Source organism: Clarias gariepinus, chromosome 20, assembly GCF_024256425.1.
Source record: "Clarias gariepinus isolate MV-2021 ecotype Netherlands chromosome 20, CGAR_prim_01v2, whole genome shotgun sequence".
Taxonomy (NCBI): Eukaryota; Metazoa; Chordata; class Actinopteri; order Siluriformes; family Clariidae; genus Clarias; species Clarias gariepinus.
This window is the reverse complement of record NC_071119.1, coordinates 2054541-2075468: the sequence shown is the minus strand read 5'-3', so window position 1 is coordinate 2075468 and position 20928 is coordinate 2054541. Positions and strand designations below refer to the sequence as shown.

General features: G+C 45.1%; 1 protein-coding gene and 1 long non-coding RNA gene across 2 annotated transcripts in view; one reads left to right on the top strand and one right to left on the bottom strand.

Annotated features, from left to right (window-relative positions):
* LOC128508750 (uncharacterized) overlaps window positions 1-20928 on the bottom strand; it is a 134872-nt gene that overhangs the window by 13160 nt on the left and 100784 nt on the right. The window lies entirely within an intron of this gene.
* LOC128508752 (uncharacterized) lies at window positions 3433-3922 on the top strand. The gene is made up of 3 exons (XR_008355946.1): window positions 3433-3536; window positions 3680-3726; window positions 3816-3922. It is a non-coding gene; the product is annotated as an uncharacterized LOC128508752 (long non-coding RNA).

The following is a 20928-nucleotide window of genomic DNA, read 5'->3' as shown; positions in this document are numbered from 1 at the left end:
CTGAAACTGGACACACTAGAGAGACGGGAGACACTAGAGAGACGGGAGACACTAGAGAGACGGGAGACACTAGAGAGACGGGAGACACTAGAGAGACGGGAGACACTAGAGAGACGGGAGACACTAGAGAGACGGGAGACACTAGAGAGACGGGAGACACTAGAGAGACGGGAGACAAGAGACCAAGAGAGGGACGGGACGAGGGCTAAAGAGATGGCAATCAGCTAGGCATGGCTTTTAGCTAAACATGGTTAAGCAGTGCTTAACCATGGCAGTTAGCTACACATACACCTAGCTAAGCATGTCTTTAGCCCCAACATGCACTAAGCTACACTTACCTAATAGCTTAACACACACTAGGGAATGGGGGCACAGAAACATAGACAAAGGATACCCAGTGGCTAGGCGAGGCCGCCCTCCAAGACTAAGCGAGGCGGCACTAACAAGCTAGTCGGTACTCCAAAGGTAGGAGGGGCAGCACTCTAAAGCTAGGCGCACTGGGACACTGGGGGGGAGAGGAAACACAGGACAGCTAGAGACACAAAGGGGCTATGGCTAAAAGCATGCTAGTTACTGTAACTCAATATAGATCTTAGCTGAAAAAGGTTCCTAGCCAAACACACACCTAACTACTTACCTGCTCTAGCTAACCACAAGAACACAGGAGGACAGGACTGAATCAGCTCCACTAACACAGACACACACAAGATACACAGAAACATTGCCAATAAGAGAGCCCAAGTCAACACAACTAAAATCAAAGTACAAACTAAACAAATAACAAAACAGAACAAAACAAAATGCCCACACAAATGACAGCGGTGTTACCAAAAATGCTCGACCCAGTTTCCCAGTCTAAACAGCTATTTATAGATTGATTGATGGCCACCTCGGTTCAGGTGTGCACTGCCTCACCTGACCGAGGTGCCTGCTGGGAAACTGAGTCGGCCAACAAAAACTACAAAATAAAAACAGTGACCTCTAGTGGAGGACCCTTACACCATCGCAATTATTCTCCCTTCGAAGTGCCCTACGAAAGCATTATTTATGCCGGTTGGAACACAGCCTTGGTTTCGTTTGTGCGAAGAAAAGGAGTTTTTAAGTGAGTATCTTTGTTGTGCTCTCAGAAGTAGAAGTAGAATATGGACTATTCATAGGTTTAAAAAAATAAAAATTATATATATATATATATATATATATATATATATATATATATATATATATATATATATATCATCAGAAGTGTCATCTTCCCCATCCACAGCAGCACCAGAAAGAAAAAGCGGGAAATTTTCCTTGACTACAATGTTGTGAAGAATTGCAGTAACTACAATTACATAGCGGCTTTTGAAGGGGTTCAGTTTCAGGCCACCACTGGACTTGTTTGTTTGGTCACACTTGCAAAGTCCCTCCACTTGTTTCTGACTTCCTCTGGGCTTCTCTCATACGCATTTCCAGAAGCATTAATTTTTTGTGCGATTTCATTCCATTTTTTTTTTCAGAATTTGTACTGTAACTGTGTTTTTAAATTTGGAGAAAAGCAAGATTTGATTGTTTCCTACCTCCTCCAAAAGAACTGCAAGCTCTTTTGTAGTAAATTGTGGTTTTCGTGTCATTTTTTCACATCAACTTTCATTAAAAACATGGCTTTATGTAAAGGGACTTATATAGGAAATGATCTTGAGCAAAATAGGTAACAGGTGTTCACAACACAATCCCAGCATTTTCAAAACCCATAATTTATTTTTATTTTAATTGTACTTATGTATCAATACCAAATAAAAATGAGTTAAAATGAAATATAACTAACAGTTATAGACTTTGTTATTCGAAAAGAGCACATTTAAACTGTGTATGCCTATATATGTTTTATTGTACAAATAATTAATGTTGCGTTCGTGACATTATTACACCACTTCTACGTAACGTCACTGCAAAAGCGCATTGAATGGGAGCTGAAGAGAGAGAAAAAAAACACTTTACAGTAGGGGGCGATATGTGCTTATGGCACTACTCCGGCATTGTATCGAAGAAGAAGAAGAACGACAGATTAAACCAACATGGTTTTAACGATGGAAGTGCGACACAGGTACTATGGTGTTGGGAAACAGTCGTGACTAGTTAGTTATTTTCTTCAACGTTGCATCGTACAACGGTGGTTAAGCAAAGAGCTACATCGCACACATGCACACATGCATCTCTCAGCTAAAATCTCTCTTTCGGTTACCATCTCTCCAAACACCCCAACCTCGTGTGTATCAAGTCAAGTCAAGTCAAATTTATTTAAAGCACATTTAAAAACAACCAAAGCTGACCAAAGTGCTGTACAATGATAGAAATAAAATGACCAGAATTAAAGAGCATAAAATGAAAGCAAATTAAATTAAATATTACTATAATGATCAGTTAGTGACAATTAATAAAACAGAAATCAAATGAAATCATGCATAAATAATTTAATAAAAAATAAATAATCAATTTAAACTTAACTAAAAAGTAAAATAAAAAAATTAAAGAGAATAAAAGAGGGTCAAATGTCTTAACCAGGTGTAAAATCCAAGGAAAAGAAGTGAGCTTTCAGTATCAATTCAATTCAATTCAATTCAATTTTATTTGTATAGCGCTTTTAGCAATTTTCATTGCCGCAAAGCAGCTTTACACAATCAAAATTATTTAAGTTTGTATGAAATGTGAATTTGTATGAATCAAAATGGTCAGTTTGTCCCTGGTGAGCAAGCCGAGGGCGACAGTGGCAAGGAAAAACTCCCTGAGATGGTAAGAGGAAGAAACCTTGAGAGGAACCAGACTTAACAGGGAACCCATCCTCATCTGGGTGAAACAGAAAGCAGTAAATGATCTGCATTTATACAGTGTGTAGGGTGGGAGGCAGTTCAGCTATAATAGCTGATGTTAATTGATGTTAATATGGAGTCCAGGTAGTTATTGAAGACCCAGGTAGACTTGTAAGAAGTTCCAGTCATGAACTATCGAACTGTCAAGTCCCCAGAGAAACAGTTGCCAACACCAGTCAAGGCCAGAACCATTTTCTAGGTAGAGAGAATCATCCCCAGACACCAGACGCATCCCAGAGAGACACACGGGGCATCCATGTGACGAGATCTTCAGCCAGAAGCGGGGCACCAGGATGGGTCAGACAGGTCCGGAGGGCAGAGGGAGTCTGGATCACTGGCAGCTCAGGAACGACATGTGTAGCTCGACAGAGAGAGAGAGAAAGAGTGAAAGGGGGGGACAGGAGGAGAGAGGAAAAAGAAAGAGGGGGGGAAAGAGAAGAAGAGGAGAGATGGCAAGAAGATCAGTGTGCAGTGTGAGCTGGACGCTGGTGTTGAGTATGTGTGTGTGCACGTGTTTTTCAGATAAAACCTCTACTTCTGTTACTGTAAACACCACAACCCTGTGTGTATCAGAGTCGAGTGTGAGCTGGACACTGGTGTTGAGTGTGTGTGCTGTGTGTGTTCTCCTCTCCTCACTCCTCTCCTCCATCTGTGTGTACTGCCTCTGCACACACACCACTTAAGGTACTCACACACTTGCTCTCATCACTAACACTGTCTCACTGTTTTCAGCTTTTCATCACTGATAATAATAATAATAATAATAATAACAATAATAATAATAATGAATAAATGAAATGATGGAGCTCTTTGTTGTTTCTCCTCAGGTTCTGAAAAGAGAGGAGGAGAGCCGCTCACTGTAAATGACTTTCAGGTACTTTATACACACACACTCGTCTTTATTTAGTCTTTAACCTGCTGTACTAATACCTCTCTCTCTCTCTCTCTCTCTCTCTCTCTCAGGTACATCAGTGTGAGAGGAGTGTAAACGGAGAGTTCTGTTGTCACACTGAAGTCTTTTACACACTTCAGAAACCAACAATCACATCATATTAAACACACACACACACACACACACACACACACACACACACACACACACACACACACACACATATTTGTTAATGTACACCTGTGTGTGGATGATCAGTGTGTGTTTGTAATAAATACTAAAGGCAAATCTGTTCTCATTTTATTTTAATTTCACGTTTATCTCTGTCAGAAACACACACACACACATTCTGATCTTATGTGAGGTTTTATTCTGTGTGTGAATACTATAAAAATACTATGTGTGTGTGTGTGTGTGTGTGTGTGTGTGTGTGGTGTGTGTGGTGTGTGGGGTGTGTGGTGTGTGTGGTGTGTGGTGTGTGTGTGTGTGTGGTGTGTGGTGTGTGTGGTGTGTGTGGTGTGTGTGTGTGTGTTGATCTATTAGACTGATGATACATCCACAGCACAGGAAGTGATCTGAAGTTCTCTCACTGATCTTCCTGAGTCTGAGAAAGAGCCGTGTTGTGTCATGCATGATCCATCATCCTAATATTACCCACTACTCCAGGTGTTGCACCTGTATTGGTTGAACTTTGACCTCTAAAATCATCACTGCTCTCTCAGTGCTTCTGTAGCAGCAACAAATCCCAAACACTGTTCACTCATCAGCGCCACCTAATGTTTAAATCAGGTTTAGATCAGTCTAACCAGATATACAGATTATAACTGACCTGAGATCAGTGATTAAGGTACATCAGAGAGAGACTGTGTGTCCATGAGAGAGAGAGAGAGAGAGAGAGAGAGAGAGAGAGAGCTCCCTGGACAATAACCTGGACTACATCTGACTCCAGCAGACGTCTGAGTCTCAGACACTGCTGTACAGACCACTGCAATCTGCTCCAAGCAGCAGCAGATATCCTACCAGCATGCTTTAAGTACAACACCATCCCCCTCTGCAGCTAAGAAGTCTCTAATGTCTTGCCTTAACCCTTATCACCACATCACACTCGCACACACACCATCACTTACTGCTTTAACAGGTTTATCACGAGACACATCAAGACCCTGCTGCAGAGGATGGCTGAGGAGATCACAAGGGGGTCTCTTCTATCACCACCAGCATTGTTCACACACCTCTCACACACACCCTCATACACTCTTCTAGTATGCAAGTATGTAAACCATTTGGAATTCCATTTAGCTAAATTTAGAAGACGATAATGTGTTAATCTGCCTATTAACAGCACCTGTGAGACCTCAGCACATCTTCTTTTCTTGTTTTAATCTGTAATATTTCATTTAATTGTATTTTGTGTACAGGCCTAAATATCCCTTTTTTATTTATGGACAGTTGTATTATGTTTCCTCTCTTTTTAGAAGCGCTGCAATTTTCACTGGTTTGAAAACACACAACAAACTCCTTTTGTTTCTCTTTCATGAAGCTCAGCAAACCCACAGTGCAAAGAGATGAAAGAATAATAAATATCCAGTATCTGGAATTAGAGGCATTTTTTAAAGGCTACATTTAGCGATTAGCCTATATATTTGTGTTTGTTCCATTTTTGGGGAGTATGTCTGCATTTTTATCTACGCACACATTTATCAGCCTTTTGATCAAAACGTTACCTGTTGTAATGTGAAAGCACAGTGGGTTTATGTGGACATTTTACACTCGCTAAAAGGCCCCTTCACAACCACATTTTAGCCATTTACAGACAACGTGCATTGATTTTATGAGTGAAATAAAGCTGATCAGAACGACACTCACTTTCACTTTGCTAAAGGTAATGTTTATTTAGCGAGTATATATTTGTGTTTTGCTGCATTTCTGGGGATCTGTCATAATATACTCAGATCACAAGGACTGACTGTGTGCCCACTTTATTGTAGAGTAGCCACAGTCCCACAGTGTCTCTATTTGCCCAACTGTAGATTGTTGACTTTCTAAAGTCTTTGAAATCCCTTTGTAAAGCTTTACAACTTTATATCAATCAACAGAGATCCTCTAAAAGCTCTTGTTAGTTCACATGAGTCTATTCTTCTTTTGTGGAACTCAAAAAGTTTGAGTCATTTTTAATAGTCAAAATAGCTCTAGCACCCACCTCCAATAATTTATATGATTAATAATTCATATTATATATTTATATAATAATACTCTTAACTTAGATGAAGATCAGATAACATTGTACGACAAATTAATGCAGAAAACCATGAAATTCCAAAAAGTTCACATACTGGTTTGGTGAAAAAAAAAGAAGAAAAAAAAAAACTTTGCACTTGGTCCTACCCTTTTTTCATGAATGAGGGAAAATGTACTGATTCATGGTGTAATGTTTTTGTGGATGTTAATCTATATAATTAAAATGTTTGAACTCTAAATATTTGGAACTAAAAATATAAAGATGTTTGGTAAGAACTTTTTTACATTTGTATGTTAATATTGTTTTTATTTATTTGCATAGTTCATTCAAGTCATTTAATGCATTGGAGGTGCATTTAGCAACAAATCATTTCCCATTTGTTGATACAGAACAAACACGTGTAACAAAAGAATCTCTTTTGATATTTAACTGTCCACTTTATGAAAGGAAAAGTGAACCAGCACCGGACACAGTGTTATCTGATCTTTGTTTTTTTTTATTTTAAAAATCAGCAAGATAATGTGTTTATCTTATTCACCGGTATCCCTCTGTATCCCCAAAGGTGCCCATAAATGGCAGTTCCATATGGTGGCATACATAAAAAAAATTGCATGTACTATTCCCACCTGGCTACAGAAATTTAAGTATCTCAGTTCTTCACCCACTTGCGTCAGTATTTAAAAAAGAACCCAATATGATGTGTGAGTAAATTAAGCAATTTCCATGTAGGCCTTTGGCACGGTAACCAAAACCTAATATTAAATATATATTTTTCTGCCTTTAACAGGTCAATGCGTAGTTCAATTACATTATAAGCAAAACCTCAATCAAGAATTCTTGGGAAAGCGCTTGGAAGAATACTTTCTGAAATTCTTTTGCAAGTTAAATCTCTGGTAAACTCGTCAATGCTTCTTCCTTAAACTAAACTGTGTTACTCTGTTAATTTCATTCTCTGTTTTAACATTTTGTTTTTTTAGGACTGTGAATGTGACATACCCCAGATATCCATTGGGATTCTGATTGTGTTTTGCAGAAGACAGCATGGAACCTTTTACTTTTAGAACTTTTTTGAATTGTCAAAATTAAGTTTTGCATTAAACTGATGTTGATTGTTTTAAAAAGTCAACTTCAGTAAGTTTTAACTCAAAGATTGTGAAACAGTCATCGACAGTTTCTTTTATACAGCTGCACTGACATTGCATATATATTTTTTTCTTTTTACTCCTAAAAGTATTGTAGCGTTTTTACGCCGGTAAGGATTGTGGAGAGACGAGTGAGCTTATTTTGCTGCCCAATGCAAATGGCTGGGAGTATTTTATTTGCTCTGACACAACGGCACATTCAATAACAGTCACACAACACAAGACACACTTCTGATCCACACACACACACCCTGGCCGAAGCCACTACCCCAGACACCTTTCCCCAACACGGTGAACACATAACAGTCCCTCCCGCAAAGCATGATGGTCATTACTCAAACCCCACCCACGCCACACTGCCCCCACCCGAGCTGTGACCGTCCCCGGTCACCATGGCGAACTCAGTCTAGCAGGCGTGACGGTGGTCGGCGCTGGCGTTGTGAACGCCGGAGTCTTTTTGCGGGGGAAGGCGGGGCGCAGCCCTCTCCCTGAGGCGGACCGGCCTCCACAGAGCTCGATGTTCTGCTGACGTGGGGCTGGTAGGGAGCGAGCCGGTCCCGGTGGAGCACGACCAATCGCGAGCGCCCCGTTAACCGCACCCGGTAGACCACGTCGGAGAGCTGAGCAACGACCGTGCAGGGGCCCACCCAGTGCGACATAAGCTTAGGCGAGAGCCCCCTTTTTCTTCCGGGGGAATACACCCAAACCTGCTCCCCAGCAGCAAAGTCTCGCCCCCGGCTGTGAGTATCATACAAGCGGCGCTGCTTCACCCCGGCGTTCGCCAAGTGTCTACGCGCCAGCTCATGGACACGAAACAGTTTGTCTTTTAAAGAACAGAAGTAATCCATCCCCGGCTTCGCGGGTAAATCCACTTGTGGAGGAGGCCCGAACACAAGGTCCACGGGCGTGCGCAACTCGCGACCGAACATTAACGCAGCTGGCGTGAGCTGTGAGGACTCCTGCACCGCTGTGCGATAAGCCCAAAGCACGAGAGGCAAATGTTCGTCCCAGTCCTTTTGCCGGTCGCTGGTAAGCACGGCGAGTTGGGTGGTGAGCGTTCAATTAAAACGTTCCACAAGGCCGTCACTTTGCGGATGAAGGGGCGTGGTGCGGGTCTTTTTCACCCCGAGGCGCTCGCACACCGCTGCGAATACCTCCGCCTCGAAGTTACGCCCCTGGTCGCTGTGCAACTGCTCCGGGGCGCCGAATCGGCTGAACACCTCATCCACCAACACTCGGGCCGTGGTGGAAGCGCTCTGGTCAGGAACAGCAAACGCCTCCGGCCACTTGGTGAAATAATCCATGGCTACCAGCACATACCGGTTCCCGCGATCGGAGATGGGAAAAGGCCCAAGAATGTCCACGCCCATACGCTCCATGGGTGCCCCCACCCGAAAGTCTTGCAAAGGTGCTCGCGAGCGCTGGGTAGGGCCCTTCTTTGCCGTGCAGACGTCGCATCTGTGAACAAAGAGTTCACTATCAGTGTGACAGCCCGGCCAGTAGAAGTGGGCGCGCAACCGCTGCAGCGTTTTGATGACTCCGAAGTGTCCAGCACCCGCATGCCCGTGAATCATTCCCAACACCCGTGCCCGCAGAGTCCGCGGCACCAGCAGCTGAAAAGATTCGCCAGCGCCACACGGCCGTTCCCAGTGGCGGTAGAGTAAACCCCCCCGCAACGCTAGTCGATTAAACTGGTAGTGGAGAGCTTTTTCCTCTTGTCCCAAGTGAGCAACCGCGGCATAATCCGGTCTCTGGCCCGCGTTAACCCAACCCAGTACCCGTTGCAGCGCCGGATCCTTCTCCTGCTCGGCAATGAGCTGATCACGGTCCATCTGTGGCACAGGCGGAACGACTACAGGCGATGCTTTAGGCGACGCGGTAACTCGGCTGCACGCTGGCTCGGACGGCGGATTACCGACGGAGACTCCGGAGGATTGCGCAGGGAGAATGTTCCGATTCACGGGGGTCGGGGAGTGTTCGATGTCGCGACCACGCACGCGCTCTTCAACCCGCTCGCAGTGCCGACAACGCTCTTTGCTACACGGCCGGCGGGATAAAGCGTCCGCGTTACCATGCAGTTTTCCAGCTCGGTGCTGGACGGTAAAGTCGTAGTCCTGCAACCGCTCTAACCAGCGCGCCAACTGCCCCTCGGGCTCTTTAAAACTAAGTAGCCACACCAGCGAAGCATGATCGGTCCGCAGCGAGAAGGATTGCCCGTATAAATATGGCCTAAAATGTTTTAGAGCCGCGACGACCGCTAACAGCTCGCGCCGCATGACGCAGTAATTTTTCTCAGGTCCAGACATTGGCGGCTGAAGTAAGCGATAACACACTCTTTACCCTCGGACACCTGAGACAGGACAGCCCCCAGCCCTACATCGCTCGCGTCCGTGTCAAGGATAAACATACGAGACGCGTCAGGGTATCCGAGAACGGGCGACGTGACCAGAGCTTCCCGTAACCGAGTAAAAGCACGCGCGTGCGCTCTGTCCCAGCGGAACGGCTGATTCTTTTTCGTGAGGCCGTGCAGCGGACTGGCGATCGTGGCAAAATCCTTCACGAACCGGCGATAGTAAGAAGCTAACCCGAGGAAGGTGCGTAGCTGGGACACATTTAGCGGTTCAGGCCAATTCTGTACCGCCGCTATTTTTGTTGGATCGGTGGCAATCCCTTTAGCACTAATTACATGTCCTAGGAAGCCGGTCTCTCGCCGCTGCAGCTGACACTTTTTAGGGTTGAGTCGCAAATTCGCCCGCCGGATAGCCAGAAATACTTCCCGTAGGTTAGCTAGAGCGACCTCAAACTCCCTGCCGTGCACCAGTAAATCGTCCAGGTAAACGACACAACGGTTGCGAGGAATATCGGCTAATACCTTCTCCATCAACCGTTCGAACGTAGCTGGAGCGTTACATAGGCCGAACGGCATGCGCCGGAATTGCCATAGCCCTTGCCCGATCGAGAACGCAGTTTTAGGTCGCGCTTCCGGGGCGAGCTCTACTTGCCAGTACCCACTTCGCAGATCTAACGAGCTAAACCACGCCGAGCCCGCAACGTGTTCCAGCGCATCATCTATACGCGGCAACGGATAGGAATCTTTGCGCGTTACCTCGTTTAACCGCCGGTAATCGACACAAAACCGCCACGATTCGTCCTTTTTGCGCACCAACACAACCGGTGAAGACCACAGTCCGGACGCTGGCTCTATGACGCCCGAGTCGGCCATCTCACGTAGCTTTTGTTCGGCGATAGCTCGTTTAGCTAAGGGAAGACGTCTCGGATGTAACCGAACAGGAGCCGCGTTACCCGTATTAATCGTGTGCTGCACCAAATTGGTATGTGTGCATTCGCTCTCATCAGCCGCGAAAATGTCTGCGAACTCGTGTAGCAGGGATTTCACGGTGTCGGCCTGTGTCTGACTGAGCCCTACGCTGCTACGCTGCATAAGCTCGGCCATTATTCTCGTTCGGTCTGCTACCGGATGTTTACATGGCGCGCCCGCCGGAAGTTCCGCCCCCCTGGTGTGCTCCACTAACATGTCCGGCTGCGCTTTGGGCACTAGCAACCTGGCTAACCCAAAGCTACCACGCAACGTTCCGTCAACGAGATTAAGTACTGCACCCCACCTTCCCAAAATATCCAACCCCAAGATACAATCATCCTCAATGTCGGCCACCAAGAATGGATGAAAAAGAATGATTGCACCTACTTGTATGCGCACTGTGCGACAGGCCCGTATCTCTAGATAGCTCCCCGACACGGTGCGAATGCTCACGGCTGGGGCCGGCAGCATACAACCGCGATCGCCTTGTCCTAGTACTCCCCAGCGCAGCAGCGAAACTGTGGAGCCAGTGTCCACGAGCGCACGCAGTAAAACGTTGTCCAGGCCACAGTTAACGTAGACCCCCGAGCGATTTCCTGCACGTCCTGACCGGAGGTTGAACCCGGTAGTTGGGGAAACAAAGAAGGCTGTGGGAGCCGGCTTCACCTCGGCGCCCCCCGAAGCTAGTTTTAACGGCTGCTGGGGTACGTTGTCCTCAGGCCTGAGAACACTGCAGCGGTAATCCGGCGGTCCCTGGCCTTGGCGACGTAGCGGAATCTCGGAAGCTGGGTCGGGGCCTAGCCGCGACGGGTTGCCCTGTCCCCGGCTAGGTTCACCTACCGAGCGGCCCTGAGTCACGGGAGGTCGCTCGGCTCTTTCGCCGTGGCGTTCTGCCATGATGGGTTCGGCGCGCTCAGCCTCGCGCAGCGCCTCAGCCAAGGAGGCCGATGCCGCTAACCGGATGTGCTCGTGCAGCCGCCACGGCCGGATTCCCCGCAGGAACACACGGCGCGCTAGCTCCTCCTGCTGGACGGACCCGAACTCCGGGTAGCCTCTGCGCGCGAGAGACCTCAGGTCCATGGCGAACGCCCCCAGTGGCTCGGAGGCGCTCCGCACGCGGGTTGCCAGCTCCTCGCACGCGGCCTCCTTACGGTCACCTGCGCTGAACCGGAAACGGAGCGACTCCCGCAGCTTCGCCCAGTCCTTCCGCTCATCAGCCCGGAGGTCTTCCAACGCCCGCAGCGGGTCACCCTCCAACGAGAGGGCCACCCGGACGGCTGTTGTGTCAGAGCGAATTTTATTCGCTCTGACACAACGGCACATTTAATAACAGTCACACAACACAAGACACACTTCTGATCCACACACACACACCCTGGCCGAAGCCACTACCCCAGACACCTTTCCCCAACACGGTGAACACATAACAGTCCCTCCCGCAAAGCATGATGGTCATTACTCAAACCCCACCCACGCCACAGTATTATTACTATGTTTAAAAACTGTGTTTAGAATTTGATGTACTTACTATAGAGAATAAAACATGTTTTGTTAAAGTTGTATCAGTTTTTGCTTTTCGTCCCTACCTAATGTGGTACAGTTCAGCTTCTTGTAGTTTGGTTTCCTAATATGTTCCTAATAACATGAACACTAATAAAAAGTTACCAAAACTTATTAGTTTTAGTTAACAGTACTTTTGTATACTTTATTAATAAAAAAGTTTTCTTTTTTAAGATAATCCAACATAAAATGAATACATAACTTTACTTAGAGATTTTAAGGCAATCAGTTTCCTAATTTTTTTTTAAGTTAAGTCAACTTATTACATTTTACATTGCAGAGACAGTAATGAAGGCTGGTCAATCACCAGATTCCTGCTCTTTATCCCCTAATTTAAACAGCCTACCTAAGTAATTACTATGGTATTCCAATTGGTCGCTAGTGTGTTGCTACAGTAAGTGGTGGCTATGGTATTGGTGTTGGTTGCTAGGGTGATGCTATATGGTAATTATGGTATATTTGTAGTTTGGAATCCTGTTCTCGCTCTCTTTCTCTTTCTCTATTTATCTATCTATCTATCTATCTATCTCTCATCCCTCACATACACACACATTCTTTTTTAATGTACATTATTGTTCTACTCTGCACACAGATGGATCATGAATTACATAACACGTCTCTTTTTCTCTCTTTCTCTCTCTCTGACTCAAAGACACAGGAAGCTTAGTACAATAGAAAGGAAAGAAGTGAAGTGTGTGTGTGTGTGTGTGTGTGTGTGTGTGTGTGTGTGTGTGTGTGTGTGTTTAGTATGATGTGATTGTTGGTTTCTAAAGTGTGTAAAAGACTTCAGTGTGACAACAGAACTCTCCGTTTACACTCCTCTCACACTGATGTACCTGAGAGAGAGAGAGAGAGAGGGGTATTAGTATAGCAGGTTAAAAACTAAATAAAGATGAGTGTGTGTGTATAAAGTACGTAAGTCATTTACAGTGAGCGGCTCTCCTCCTCTCTTTTCAGAACCTGAGGAGAAACAACAAAGAGCTCCATCATTTCATTTATTCATTATTATTATTATTATTATTATTATTATTAGTGTGTATTATCATAAATTAAAATAGTATTATTATTAGACAGTGTTAGTGATGAGAGCGAGTGTGTGAGTACCTAGGGGTGTGGGTGCAGTGGCAGTACACACAGATGGGGGAGAGGATAACACACACAGCACACTCACTGAACTCTGGCATACAGCTCACACTGCACTCTGATACACACGGAGTCTGGGTGTTAGACATAACTGTAAGAGAGACAGTAACTGAAAGAGAGCTTTTATCTGAGATACACACACACACACACACACACACACACACACACACACACATTTTTTATGTCACCACATCGTCTAATTTTATCTGCATAATCTTCAAGATTTGTTGATTTAACAAAACATCAGTAAAGTGATAGAAGATAAAAAAAATCTTTAGACAAACTTACTGAGTAGAGAGAGTCGAATGGATCTGTTTCCGTAACGATACACATCAGTGCTGATGATGACGCCATCATTAACATCTGTAACCTCTCTCTTGTGTAGAGAGCAGTAGTAGATCCCCAGATCTGATTCTGTGACATTCTTTATCGGTAGACCATGTGCCTTGGTGGACTCATTCCACACAGATAAATAATAGGGAAAAACATCACAAACTAATATCTGACTTGACATCATTAAGTATGGGGGTAGAAACCTTTGTGATAATCATAGTGTTGAAGGGGTGGGTGGGGATAGTTAAATAAAGCAAAGCCGAGTTGGCGGACATGTGTGGTCGTCTTTATTTCTTTGGATTCATATGTCTCCGCTTTCTAAATGCAACCAAATGAACATGGTGTCAGAAGTTCAGCAACTTGCTGTAATCTGCGACAAAATAATGCCACAAGCGGTAGTTTAGCGCGCAAAGTTCGGCAGGAAAAGAGGACAGGCTGAAAATGTATAGAACTCCAAAGTGTTCAGAATTAAATGAATAAATAGGACATGATGAAATAAATAACTCTATGAATAAATAAGACACATTCATATAATATGAGAAAGATATTGTGAAATAATGGAACATATTTTGAAAAAAAGCTTATTATTGTGAAATATATTGCATTCTGCAAATTATTTTTTCCAATAACAGAGATTATTGCAGAGGCATTTTATTTAATTCATGCTGTTTTTATTTCAAATTAAGATTTATTTATTTCATCATGTCCTATTAATTTATTTAATTTTGAACACTTTGGAGTTCCATAAAATGCGGGTAGCGCGCATGAGGCAGACTGTCAACATGGCTCAGTTTCAAGTTTTACCACCAGAAAAGTTTACTTTTAAAGCTGATGAGTGGATTAAGAGATTTAAAAGATTTCGCACTGCGTCTGTATTAGAAACGCAAGCTAAAAAAATCAAGTGAATGCACTGATCTACACTATGGGTGAAGAAGCTGAAGATATCCTGGTTTCTTTACTCTTAAGCGCTGTGGAAGCGAGTGAGTATGGCGCTGTTAAAAGTAAACTAGAGGCTCACTTTGTAGCTCGAAGATATACAGTATAATTTTTGAGAGAGCTAAATTTAACCAGAGGCAAGCAGCAGTGTTCATGCAAAGAGAAGCGGCAAGACACAAGGCCGGCATCCAGTTAAGAAACCACAGAAGGGAAAACAAACACAATGTAAGACATGTGGTGATATTAGAGGACATAACTATTAACAATGCCAAATAACTATTAACAATTACAAAAGAGGCAGTATGCAATCATTGCAGAAAACAAGGTCACTATGCAAGGGTTTAAAAAACAAAAAAAAGCAGGGGAAGCTAATGTGGCTACAGTGACTGAAGACAGTGATGATGGGGTGGCATTCCTGGGTGCTCTGTCAGAAGACACCAAAGGCAGTGCATGGATAACAGAAATAAAAGTGGAAAATCACAAGGCATTGTTCAAAGCTGGAGCTGATGTCACAGCTATTCTGGCAACAGTCAGGGCAATTCGGAAAACTGTCAAAAGCAACTAAGATTTTGTATGGGTCAGGAGGGGCACTGCTAAAAGTTAAATGCAAGTTCAGAACCACCCTTTATAAGAATAACAGAAGCAGAAAAGATGATATTTATTTTGTGGACGGGCTGCACACACCATTGCTAGGAGGGCTAGCTGCCATGGCACTGAAGATCATAGCCAGACTGGACAGTATCAGCTTGGATTCTAAAGAAACAGTAACAAGTGAGTTCCCAAAGCATTTTGTGCTGCTGAAGCTCTTTAATGCATGAGTGTGTTCTTTAATCTGATTGGTCCACCTCAGTGGAACGTTGTGGATCAGTTATGATAGTTATAAAATAGAGACATGATGTAGACAGACCCTTTTACATGATTGGTCAAAGTCAGTGGAACATTTTTTTATCACCGTGGCCGTCTTGAATACAGGTAATGTAGTAATGTATTTTACTTTTCAAATGTTATTTGTCACATACACAGTCATACACAGTACAATATGCAGTAAATGCTTACAGTATACGACCGCCCATGACCTTAAACATTTAGAAACAATTAACAAGAAATAAGAAATAAATAGTTAAAACTATAAGAAAATAGAACAAAATATCAGAGAAATATATAAGAAATATAAAAACCTATATGTACAAAAGACAAAATAGCAGTTTAAGTGAAAATAAAAATGGAAATAAATGAAAATGTCCAGAAATGTCCAGAAGTGTGCAAATGTGCATGCGCAAATATACAATGTACTGTATGTGCAAATGTGCAATGTCCAGAAATGGAAATGTCCAGAAAGTGTGCAGATGTGCATGTATGTGCAAATGTGCAATGTCCATGAGTGTCCAGTTTACAGCATACGTGCTTGAGTGAACATATGTATTACAGCATATGTGCATCTGTGCATGAGTGAACAGATGAATGATGTCCATAAGTGTCCAACATTTATTTTGCGGTGTGCAAAAAACCCAGAGATGATTAGTCCGGTGTATTTGGTTGAGAGACTGTATTACCCTTGAGAAAGAAGCTCCTCCTCAGTCTCTCTGTATTGGCCTTCAGGGAGCGAAAACGTATTCCTGACAGCAATAGAGAGAACAGTCCATTGCTGGGGTTGCTAAGGTCCTTCACGATCTTCCTGGATTTGGCCCAGCATCACTTTCTGTAGAATAAGTGCAGGTCAGGTCGCTCAGCTGAACGCAGGTGCTGTTCCCGATCCAAGTTGTGATGTTTCCTGTCAGCATGCCCTCTATGGGGCAGGAGTAAAAGTTCCTGAGCACCTTGGAGGGCAGTCTAAAGTCTCTTAAGCACCTGAGGTGGTAGAGACACTGCCAGGCCTTTTTCACCACGGTGTTGATGTGACAGGACCATGACAGGTCCTACATGGTGTGAATGAGGTATCTAAAGCTGTTCACTCTCTCCACTGGGCTTTTTGTTGATGACTGGGGTCTGGTAGTTTTTCTCCTGCTTAGTGCTGAGGTCCACTATCAACTCTTTGCCTTTTGACAAAAACTTTGTCTTACTGACGTTTAGAACCAGGTTGTTCCTCTGGCACAAACCTCCTTCAGATAGGCAGACACATTGTTGTCAGAGATCAGGTCCACCACAACGGTGTCATCAGCAAACTTAATGATTGTGGTGGAGCTGGTAATGGCCACACAGTCATGCGTGTATGAAGAGTACTGCAGGGGGCTCAGAACACAACCCTAGGGGGCTTCAGTGCTGAGAGTGAGGGAGGCTAAGACATGACCGCCCATCCTTACTGCCTGTGGTCTGCCAGTTAGAAAATTAGGGATCAACTGACACAAAGATGAGTCCCAGGTGCTCCAGCTTGGTAGTGAGTGTGGAGGGAATTATGGTATTAAATGCTGAGCTGTAGTCAATGAAGAGCATTTTAACATAATTCCCCCTTTTAGTGTCCAGGTGGGTGAGTGATGTGTGGAGGAGGTGAGAGATGGCATCATCTGTAAAACGGTTTGGACAGTAGGCAAATTGTAGTGGATTAAGTGTGCCCGGTAGTGAAGAGATGATGAAGTCTCTGACCAGCCGAAAGTCAGGGCGAAAGTCATTGAGGCAAGGGGGATCACCGACTGAGATAAAGAGAGGTTGGATATCTCTGAACACAGGTGCTAGCTGGTCTGCACAGGCTCTGAGGACTTGACCTGAGATGCCGTCTGGTCCTGCTGCTTTCCTGGTGTTCACTCTTCTGAAGGCTCTTCTCACGTCATGCTTGGAAATGATGAACGTGTTTCCGGTGCTGGCAGTGTCTTCTTGTCTGCAGCCATTAGCACCACTAGCATTAGCACCACTAGCATTAGCATTGCTAGCGTCTTTAGCTGCAGCCTCGAAGCAAGCATAGAAGGTGTTTAGCTTGTCTGCCAGAGACACGTCTTTGTTTGTCATACCAGATGTCGGTGCTTTATAGTCCGTTATTGTCCTTAGTCCCTGCCACAGGCTCCTAGAGTCACTCCGTTGGAGCTGTGACTCTGGTTTTCTCCCGTAGCGCTGCTTAATTTCTTTCATATGATGCAGCCTTGTACGGATCCATGTCACCCGATGCAAGTCCCGCGTTGTAGGCAGCGGTGTGAGAACTTAGAGCCTTGAGGATGGTTTTATCCACCCACAGCTTCTGGTTGGGAAACGTTCTGATAGTCGTTTTTTCCACGGTATCATCCGCTAGTTTCCCGATGTATCCCACAACCGTTTCCGTGAACACGCTGATGTCATTGGAGCTGTTTCGGAACATGTCCCAGTCTGCATCATCAAGTGCGTCCTGTAATGCGGCCACTGATTGGTCCATCCAGCGTGCGACCTCCTTCTGAACCGAAACTTCCTGTTTGAGCCTTTGTTTGTATTTTGGCATGAGGGAAATGGCGGCGTGGTCGACGTGAGGGCGAGATTGTGCCTTGTAGCCATCCTTGACTGTTGTATTAAAATTATCCAGTGTCCTTTCACCCCGGGTGGGGCAGGTAAAGTGTTGATAAAAATTCAACACTGCGCGTTTGAGGTTGACATGGTGGAAATCACCCGCACAATAAGCGCAGCATCCTGGTGCTGTGTGAGTGCCTCATGCAGCTCGCATAAGGCAGTGTCCATGTCCGCTTGTGGTGAAATATAAATGGCGCTAATTATGACTGATGTAAACTGCAGAAGTGGATGAAATGGATGACATTTGATGGTCAGTAGTTCCAGGTTGGGTGTGCAGGAGCATGTACAGTGGTTACTCAAGCGGAATGTCTATGACTGCCGCGCACTCTGTAGAGGCCAAACAGCAACAGCCAAAATAAATCAGTCGCAATTCAAAGTAATTTGTGAAATGACCGCCAGGTGGCGCAAAGGGACATTTTGCAAAACAGCTCAAATTCAAATTCAAATTTTATTTGTCACATACACAAACATACACAGTACGAAATGTAGTGAAATGTATTATACGACTGCCATTGACCCTAAAAGAGAGTTAAATTTTACAAATAAGAAATAAATATGAATAAAAGAAATACGATAGAAAATTAAATTACAAAATTAAATTAAACTAGGAAAAATAGAACTAAAAATAAAAATAGAAATGTGCTATGAAAAAATAGAACTAAAAATAAAAATAGAAATAGGATGTACAAAAAAGAAATATACTGTGCAAATTGAAATATACTTTACGGTGTGTGCAAATATGCATGGAACAAAGTGTCTTAGTGCAGAGGTTATTAAAGTGTCTTTGTGCACTGGTCCAGGATGTAAACGTAAAACTGTAAAATGTAGTGTAGTTGTGAAGGTAGGTGTGCAAAGTTATTAAAGTGTCTTTGTGCAATGGTCCAGGATGTAACGTACGACATGTAGTGTATATATGAAGGAAGGTGAGCGTGTAATTGTCCATAGTGTTCATGGATGTAAGAAGATTGATAGATTTGACCAATTATGAAAATATTGTGTAGTTCTACATAGTGGTGTGGTTGTGGTTGAGAGACCTTATCGCCTGCGGGAAGAAGCTCCTCCTCAGTCTCTCTGTGTTGGCCTTCAAGGAGCGGAATCGCTTCCCAGACCGCAACAGAGTAAACAGTCCGTTATTGGGGTGTCTGAGGTCCTTCACGATCTTCCTGGCCTTGGTCAAGCACCGCTTGTTGTAGATCGAGTGCAGGTCAGGGAGCTCGATGCGGATGATGCGCTCAGCTGATCGCACCACCCTCTGTAGAGCTCGTCTGTCCTGCATGGTGCTGTTCCCGAACCAGGTCGTGATATTTCCCGTCAGGATGCTCTCGATGGTGCAGGAGTAGAAATTCCTGAGCACCTTGGAGGGCAGTCTAAAGTCTCTCAAGCGTCTGAGGTGGTAGAGACGCTGCCGGGCCTTTTTTACCACGGTGTTGATGTGACAGGACCATGCCAGGTCCTGCGTGATGTGAACACCGAGGTATCTGAAGCTGTCCACTCTCTCCACTGGGCTCCTGTTGATGACGGGGGTCTGGTAGTTCCTCACCTGCTTTGTACTAAAGTCCACTATCAGCTCCTTTGTCTTACTGACGTTCAGGAGGAGATTGTTCCTCTGGCACCAGTTCTCCAGATTTCCAACCTCCTCCAGGTAGGCCGTCTCATCATTGTTCGTGATCAGGCCCACCACAACAGTGTCGTCAGCAAACTTGATGATGGTGGTGGAGCTGGTAGTGGCCACGCAGTCGTGGGTGTACAGAGAGTACAGCAGGGGGCTCAGAACACAACCCTGGGGGGCTCCAGTGCTGAGAGTGAGAGGGGCTGAGACATGTCCGCCCATCCTTACTGCCTGTGGTCTGCCAGTTAGGAAGTTGGAGATCCACTGACACATAGATGAGCTGAGTCCCAGGTGCTCCAGCTTGGTGGTCAGTGTGGAGGGAATTATGGTATTAAATGCAGAACTGTAGTCGATGAAGAGCATTTTCACATAATTCCCCCTCCGAGTGTCCAGGTGAGTGAGAGATGTATGGAGGAGATGAGAGATTGCATCGTCCGTGGAACGGTTTGGACGATAAGCAAACTGTAGTGGGTCGAGTGTGTTTGGTAGTGAAGAGATGATGAAGTCTCTGACCAGGCGTTCAAAGCACTTCATCACTACTGAAGTGAGGGCTACAGGGCGATAATCATTGAGGGAAGCAGGATGAGGTTTCTTTGGGACAGGAATGATGATGGACTCTTTGAAGCATGTGGGGATCACCGACTGAGATAAAGAGATGTTGAATATCTCAGTGAACACAGGTGCTAGCTGGTCTGCGCAGGCTCTGAGGAGATGGCCTGAGATGCCGTCTGGTCCTGCTGCTTTCCTGGTGTTCACTCTCTTGAAGGCTCTCCTCACGTCATGCTCGGTGATGATGAACGCGCTTCCGGTGCTGGCAGTGACTTCCTGTCTGCAGCCGTTAGCGCCGCTAGCATTAGCATCGCTAGCGTCCTTGGCTGCAGCCTCGAAGCGAGCATAGAAAGTGTTCAGCTCATCTGCCAGAGACACGTCTGCGTTTATCATACCGGATGTTGGTGCTTTATAATCCGTTATTGTTCTCAATCCCTGCCACAGGCTCCTAGAGTCACTCTGTTGGAGTTGTGACTCTAGTTTTCTCCCGTAGCGCTGCTTCGCCTCTTTCACCGCCTTCCGGACGCTGTATGACGCAGCCTTGTATGGTTCCATGTCCCCCGACGCGAGTCCCGTGTTGTAGGCAGCGGTGCGAGATCTCAGAGCATCGCGGATGGTTTTATCCACCCACGGCTTCTGGTTGGGAAACGTTTTAATAGTCTTTTTTTCTACGGTATCGTCCGCTAATTTCCCGATGAATCCCACAACCGCTTCCGTAAACACGCTGACGTCACCATCGGAGCTGTTTCTGAACATGTCCCAGTCTGCGTCATCGAGTGCGTCCTGTAACGCGGCCACCGATTGGTCCGTCCAGCGCGCGACCTCCCTCTGAACCGGAACTTCCTGTTTCAGCCTTTGTTTGTATTTTGGCATGAGGAAGATGGCGGCG